Source organism: Anas platyrhynchos, chromosome 14, assembly GCF_047663525.1.
Source record: "Anas platyrhynchos isolate ZD024472 breed Pekin duck chromosome 14, IASCAAS_PekinDuck_T2T, whole genome shotgun sequence".
In the NCBI taxonomy this organism is placed as follows: Eukaryota; Metazoa; Chordata; class Aves; order Anseriformes; family Anatidae; genus Anas; species Anas platyrhynchos.
The window spans coordinates 23,316,959-23,325,292 of NC_092600.1; positions in this window are offsets into that span (position 1 = coordinate 23,316,959).

An 8,334-nucleotide genomic window follows, 5' to 3' on the forward strand; every position below is an offset into this window, starting at 1 on the left:
ACAATCTGTAAAGATACCGGTATCTGTCATTCATTCACATACCTGTTTTTTAATACTGCTGCTTTTTAGAAAGTTTTTTTGTTTTGTTTTGTTTTAATACTTAACTACGTAACTGTGCAAAATGTGGCATGATGCAACAAGACAGACAAAATCATAATGAAGAGCAAATATTTTCAGTATAGATACCAGAATGGAAATGTTCCTTAGGTGGTCCATCATCTACAAGTTTTCAGCTTCTGCTGATACCTGGACTGTAGGAACTGGGTGGCGCTCCATGGAGGAGCACACAGGAGCTGCTGCTATTTTTTGCTTGACTATTTCGTTAGGGGTTTGCAGGGCCTTGTTCTCCCCGTGGGTTCTCTCCCTAGAGCTGCCACATATTTGGAGTCTTATATCTACTGATCGTACAGGGCATTACTGTATCAGAGGTCAAACCGCCTTACCTGCTGGTACCACATACCTACCATCTGCAAAGGTAAAACTCTGTGTGTTTGTTTTTTCCCCTAAGGGCTTCTTTTGCAAAGAAGAATGTGATTTTGATAACCGGTGTAGTCTTGTACAAAAGGTAAGAGTGGGAACTTAGCATCTCGATTTGTTCTTTATAAAGTCTGGTTTTTATTGTCTGTTTTTTGTAAAATTTTCCTTTGCATTTTCCTTTGTATACAAATTGTATGAGCCATGGAGAAGAATGCATTAAAGCATCAGGGTAAGGCAATACTACTGAATTGCTAATTGGAAATTGTTCAGCACTTTACCAGCCACAAACCCTGCCAGTTGGAAAATGGGTGTAAACATCCACACTTGAAGGTGTTACTGGGTGACACTTGCTTTTAACTTCTAATTCTCACTAAATGACTAAGGTTTAACTGCCATATTGTAGTGATGTATCAATGATTTGCTTCCTGATCCTTTTTTATTGTTTGACATAATAGGTTGCGTGTTCTAATTATGACTGTTAGTCCCTGCTATCTTAAAGATCTGATTCTGTAAGTGCTGCAGGCCTCTAGCTCCTGCTGATCTAGGGAGAACAGAAGGTGCTGGCTGCCACAGGAAACAGACTTGAGGATGTTTCTGCATGCAGCTGTTAAGCTAAGCACCAGACGTCTGAATGTAAAGTACCATCAACCTCTAAGGGCATTTATTTAAAAAAAAAAAAATCATCTAAGGAAAACAGTTTGTAAATAACTGAAATACAGGACAGAAGGTAACTTCTCTTTGAAGAGGAATAGCGTTTGGCTTCAGGAACACCTTTTTTCCTGACCAAAACCTGTCCTTCAAAATCTGATGCGTTTTTTTTTTTTTTTCCCCTTTGGAGGAGCTGATAGATCTGTCTTTTGTGCTATTGATCAACAGAAAACTTGAGGAGAGTTCTATGCAAGCAACTTTCTTTTAAAAAGCAGAAAATATTGTACATTCCTAGTGTGCTTGCTACCTGTAAACAAAATTACAGGTTTGCAGATATCAAAGCTGATATCAAAAGATGATAAGACTGATAATTTGTAGTACAGTTCAAGAGATCTGTCTTCCAGATGTGTTTTAACTAGGGATGTATTACAGAGACCATGGTGCTTGGATTTCACAGTATGTCTGTATAAAGACTTTTTTTTCCTGATGGACATGCGTAATTAAAAAACACTTTCAATTAAGCAGACACGTTTTGTGTTTGAAGCGTCCCCCGAGCCAGCTTTTAAAATGAAAGCATTCTGTCCTCAGGAGATTCTAAAGCAGCAGAGTCTACGGACGTTTGAGCTGGTCCAGAAGCACCCGCCACACTGGCCTCCTTTCATACCTCCAACAAAACCAGAAGTGACAACCACAGGAGCAGGTAAGGCACCGATTAAAAGCCTAATTGTGCAATGTTATGTTCCTCGTTAGCAAATAAAAGAATAATCACAGGTAGAATAACTATCCTTTGTGAGTGTCAAGCAATATATAGCAGGCATGTATCCAAACAAGCCATACAATTGCTAGCACAGATTTTTTTTTTTCACTCTTACAAAGTACTTTTCTGGAATGCGTCTTTCAAAGTTTTTTTTTTTTTAAGTGAACAAAATCAGGCATGTCTTTAGAAGCATTTTTTTCTTTATCTTTTTTTACAGAACTCATTGAATCTACTGACAAGCTATTTGAATTGGAAGAAGAATTTGAAATCCTGAGTGTGTGAAGGAAACTGTGGTGACTCTTCTGAGTGTTGAATATATTGGTAATATTATTGCATTGACTTAAACAGCCATGTTAGCCCCGAAGTGCCTGAAATTATGGATAACAGAGCACAGAAATCTAGTAGCATCCAAAACTCCAAGGGCAGTTTAACACACAAGCTTCCCCGGATGGAAAGGCAGTAAGAGATCTTGTGATAAGATGCTTAAAGGGAATCTCTTTTTAACGTACCTTACCTGGAGACAAACGGGCCTTTGAGATTAAGGCAAAAATACATGTATCACTGGGCACCATGTTTGGAGAAAGGGATAACCCAAATGGATATTTCTTGCTCTCATATAATAATGCAATAGTTTAGTTCTTCAAGCAAAACAGTCTTCAGTTCAGGAGGATGTTTACTTCTGTTCCCTCCTGTGGGCTGCGTCATAGGAAAAATACATTGTCTTGTTTAAAAGATTGACTGGATCAGGAGAAAATTGTTTCCTTGTTAAATATTTTAACATGTATTTGAGCAACCAGACTTTATTACAAAAATGTTTCTGTAAAAGGAACTATGTCTAATGGACACATTTTGCAATAGCCTTCCTGTTTCTGGGAGACCTCAAGAGGAACAGGAGCCTCAAATAGTTGATACAGATCACAACCACTGTTATAGTTATGGTATATTTCACCTTGACCTTAAAATTCAAATGATTAAAACTTAGGTTATTTCTTTCCGAGTTAAAACGAGTCAAAGGTGGTTTAACTGTACCTTATTTATTTTAGAATAGATTTACACAAGTTTCTCTGTTACAGCACTTTATCTGTGCATCTAATAAATTTCTTAAGCTTTTCTTAGGTTGTATGCTGCTATGTTTGGTTAATTTGTGTGAACTAAATATAAACCAGGTGATCTTAAAACTTAATATAGAAGCGTACACAGATTACTGAATTGTTGCTTTTTGACTTCTTGCCTTTTGAAATCTGTTTTGGTAGAAGTGCCTTAACCCTACAGGTTTATCAGAACAGCCTGGGCAGTTTTATTTCTAAGGCAGAGAATCTCTCTCTAGCAGCCATAAGAAAAACAGTTCAGAATAAAGAAAGGCAAACATTTTTAATCCATGCTGAAGTTCCTTTTCACTACCAGACAGTCCCCCTTGTGGTCATGTTGTCATGCTAGTGTCATGAACATGAACTGCAGACTTTCATCTTCACCAATAAATGACAACATAGAGAAATACTGAATATCTCTCACTCTTATTTATAGATTTTCTTTTCTTTTTCAGTAGTTCAGCCCTAGTCAACTCGGAGGTGGGCAGCAGCAGCTTCTATGGAGCTCCTATGCTGAAAAAAAAAAAAAAAAAAAGTTGAGCCTTGAGGGAAAAGGAAGGTGGGAGAGCCAGATGGGGCAAGAGGAAGGGAGGTGGTTTGACCAGGACACCTTGAGGGTCTGGGAAGAGAAGAAATGGATGGGTGCTTAAGAGATGAGCAGCATCACAGCCTACATATGGAAGAATTGTGACGAGCAGTTTAGAAATGTGAGCGATTGGTGGTCTTGTGTTGATCGGCAGCTGTGCTCCATGGTTATAGCTGTAATTTCAGCAGGTTACTGTGTAAGCCGCATGTTGCCACTTCCTTGATCAAGGCAATGCTGTTCAGTTGCAGGGAAGAGGGGCAAGACTCAGGGAAGAAACGGAATGGAGAAAACTCTACACTGTGGATATGCACACGTAGCCATAAAATCAGTGCTGGACAGAAAGAGAGACAGACAGACAGACAGAACGAAAGGAGGGAAGGAAGGAAGGAAGGAAGGAAGGAAGGAAGGAAGGAAGGAAGGAAGGAAGGAAGGAAGGAAGGAAGGAAGGAAGGAAGGAAGGAAGGAAAGAGGAAGGTAAAGGGAGAAAGAAGGAATACCCCACACTCATAAAAGTGAGAAAGATCCAGGTGTAAAAGAACGTAAAAGAAAGACAACTGTCATGTTGTGGTCTGATAGTTTCTGGGAGAAAGCAGAAACCCAGCAATTCTGTCTTTCCTACTCCTCCAAACCAATTCCGTTGACAACTCTGAATGCTTCCAGCTAGAAAAAAAAGGAAGAATGAAGTGGAGGGCTCCTTGCCATCACTGTATTTCTGGAGCAGATTTCTGGATAGTCCCCGCAGCCAGCTGTAGGGCCTGTGCCAGGCTTGGAGTGGCTGCAGGGAACATGCCAGGGGCTCGAGGTGCTGCAGGGAACATGCCAGGGGCTGGAGGGGCTGCAGGGCGAGTGACACGGGTTTGAGGGGCCTCAGGTCCCAGCGCAGTGGTTGAAGTCGATGCAGGGAACATCAGAGTTGTTGGAGGGGCTGCAGGTAAAATGCCAGGGGTTGCGGGGGCTGCAGGGTGCTGAGTCACAGCTTTGCATCAGGTCAAGACGCATTTTCCTAGAACCATCCATTTCCTCCTGAAGGGGCTGAATAGCATGGAACGGTCTTCAAAATGCACAGAGCAGACCCCAGCAAACGTAGGGATGCTGCTAGCAAGTAGGGAACTTTTTTGTTGATGTTGTTAACATTGTTTCACGACAATAGATGCAAACATGTATCTTGAGTTGAGGGCAAAGGTGACCTTGGATCTGAAGCACACAGGCGTTCACTAATGTCCCCCCATCCGGAGTGAATCCACAACGACTCGGAAGGAAAACTAAAGTCCAAAGCAGTGCACTGGGATAAAGAGAGTTTAATAGGGTAGAAAAGGAATAAAAACAATATAATAAATATTAATATTTATAATTTATAATATAATAACGTATAAAAATTGTTTAATTAATAAGATTAAATAATAATCATCATAATTTTATAGTAAGAAAACAACGCCATACTGTACAACACAGTCAATAAAGTGGATTGAATGCAATAAAAATAAAACCCATTTATCCCATCCCAATGAGTTCCTATCCCCATCATCACTTCCCATCCCACTGATCATTTCCTATCCCAACAACGTCCCAGTTCTGATCCCAAGGCTGAATTCCCAACTCCCACCCACCCACCCATCCAGCCAGCCATGCACCCATTTTCTGCATTTTCAGGTCACAAGACTCTGATGAAGGCCACCTCAGCCTTTTCCCCGAAAAAAAAGCTGCTCTTTATTGTGAAAAACTTCACTTTTGCACAACACTGCAGACCCAGCCAAGATGGTCCTGCAAGACAAGGTGAAACAAACATACAAAACCCATATGGAGGTAAATTGGTTCATCTAAACAAATTCCTACCACGAAATCCTGATCCTCAATCTCAGCACCGATGAAAAAAGAGGATACAGTTCCCTCCTCCAAGGTCCCTCTCTGCCCCTGCTCCCCGTGGGCTCCTCTCCATGGCTGCAGCTGCGGCCCGGGGCCTGCTCCTGCGGGGGCTCTTTTTTGCACCTAAGTGCTGTTAACCATCCCAGGCATTTGTTGTTCACATGGTGAATAAGTGCTGTTTTGGATTTACAGAGATAATCTGTAGATTTGGTTCCAAAGGGGTTCAAATTCAGGCAAGGCAGTGAGAGCTTTGTGGGCTGCAGGAGAACCAAAATGCAGGAACTGTCAGGGCTCATCCTCACCCGTGACCAACTCTCATTTGGTCTTCTTTGGAGAGAAAGCCAAGCCAGCCAGATGGCTTCCACTACTTCTATGGGAGTGACATTGGGATTGATCTTTAAAATGAAATGAAGCAGAAGGCTGTGGGTTCTCCAACCTTCAAGATATGCAGCACTTGGCTGGGAAGGTTTCTTCCGTTCCTATGGATTTGAAGAATTAGGGCTGAAAGAAGCAGCAGGACCCTAGGGCCATATTCTGTCATCTCTATGGAAACTCCTGACGGGAATTACCTCCCTACTGGTGTCAAACTGCAGGCAGGCAAACGGGTGTGGTCTCCTCTCTGTGCAACTCCCCAATCCATGGTGTCTCTTTGCATGTGTGAAATCGCATGTGTATAGGGGGTGTGGTGGCAGAAGAGTGAAAGCCTCTTCTGATGGCTCCTAAAGCTGTGAGTCTGACCCTTCTGTGACTGTGCTGAAAGCGATCCTGGGGATAGAAGGGAGAGTGATCCAGCTGCACATCATGAGACGGGGAAGAGACAGAGGCTCTGGCGTGCACTGCTGACTGGTTTGCCTCGGTGGGGTTGGAGTGAGGAAGCTGTACCCTCCTCTGTTAGCACAAAGGAGAGGAGTTATTCCACGCTATTTGTCCTCCTCTGTGTATGAATGGACAGACTGCACAGTTGGTTAAGGCCGTAGCTACTGAAGACAAGAACTCGATTGTCTGCTGCTCTTCAGGCAGAAGGCAGAAGGAATCAAGAGACAGGACTGGCTCTGTCTGCATACTGCAGTAGACGCACTTTTTTGCATCTTCTGTGCGTGAAAAAGTATGTTTTAATTGATAAGAATCCCAAGGGCCTAGAAATACTGCAGTTTTAGGATAAATCTGGTATAAACTGAGTGTCCTGAGGATTTTGAGTACTCCATTTCCGTGGCCAGACCAACAGAAACTCCAGGGCAATAGGAAACACAACTTTCTCTCTCTTATCCTAAATTTCTCCACTTGTTATCTCCTGACCAGCAATTTACAGGAAAGTTACAGGAAAGTGAGGGAAAATATTTGAACTATTTATACACCAGTGCAGGTGGTGCCATGTTAACTTCACTCTTTTGCAAGATCTTGTTTGCTAACAGCAAGTTATGGCCCCTAGGGATGTTTTACCTTGAGGGAGGGAATGGGGGCACACCAAAACAAGTAGAACAAGCAAAATACTGTGGGGTGGAGCTGACAAAACAACAAACAAACAAACAAACAACAAAAAAACAACTACCACCACAGACCACCCACTAGTGCCGTGCTTTTCATACTGAAGTGAGGAAAGAGCAGAGCATCCTTGCAGGAACTTCATGCCTCAAAACCCTCCTTTGTCACTCTTCCTGCACTTGTGTAACAGTTGCTTGCAGGTCTGTTTCCTTTGTTATTTCAGGACTGGAAGATGGCTTCATGGACAAAACAGACTTGGCTTGGGGAAGAGTAATTGAATTTATTGCCAACTGATCACAAAGTAGGACAGTGAGAATTTAAAAACTTTAAAACCAACCAACCAACCAACCAACCAACCAACCAACCAAACAGAAAACCACCTCGCCACACTACCTCCATCCCAGGCTAAACCTCAGTCTTGATTCTTCTATCTATTTCCCACGGAGCAGTGGGGGGTGGTTGGAGGATGTTGGGGACTGGAGGTTGCAGGCTCTGCTGCACCTTCATCGTATTTGGCAATTTTATTGATGGTAGCGCTCCCCACCCCTCCCATCCCCTCTTTTCCCTTCCCTCCACTCCCCTGCCCTCCCCTATGCTCCCTGTTCTTTCTGACCAACAGTATGATAGATTCGGGTGGGTGGTCAGCACGTGGGGCTACGGAGAGGACATGTACACAAAGATTTGGCTCCAGATCCAAAATGACATGTATTTGGCAATTTTATTTATGGTAGCACTCCCCTCCCCTCCCCTCCCCTCCCCTCCCCTCCCCTCCCCTCCCCTCCCCTCCCCTCCCCTCCCCTCCCCTCCCCTCCCCTCCCCTCCCCTCTTTTGCCTCCTCTCCCCACTTTTGCCTCCCCTCCCCCCCATCTCCTCCCCTCCCCTCCCGTCTCCTCCCCTCCCCTACACCCCCTCCCCTATTCTCCCTGTCCCTATACTCTGCTACACTCCCCTCCCCTATACTACCCTACACACTCCTACACTCCCCTCCCCTATCCTACCCTAAACTTCCGTTCGCTACACTACCCTACATTACCCTATGGCCCCCTCCCCTACACTCTCCTACACTCCCCTCCCGTATCCTACCCTACACTCCCCTAAACTCCGATCCCCTACACTACCCTATACTCTCCTATGCTCCCCTCCCCTCTAACACGCTACACTACACTACGCTATGCTACCCTACCCTACCCTACCCTACCCTACCCTACCCTACCCTACCCTACCCTACCCTACCCTATCCCATCCCATCCCATCCCATCCCATCCTATCCTATCCTATCCTATCCTATCCTATCCTATCCTATCCTATCCTATCCTATCCTATCCTATCCTATCCTATCCTGTCCTATCCTATCCTATCCTATCCTATCCTATCCTACCCTCCCCCTGCCCTCCCCTCCCCTCCCCTCCCTTCCTTTTATTCCCTCCCCTTCC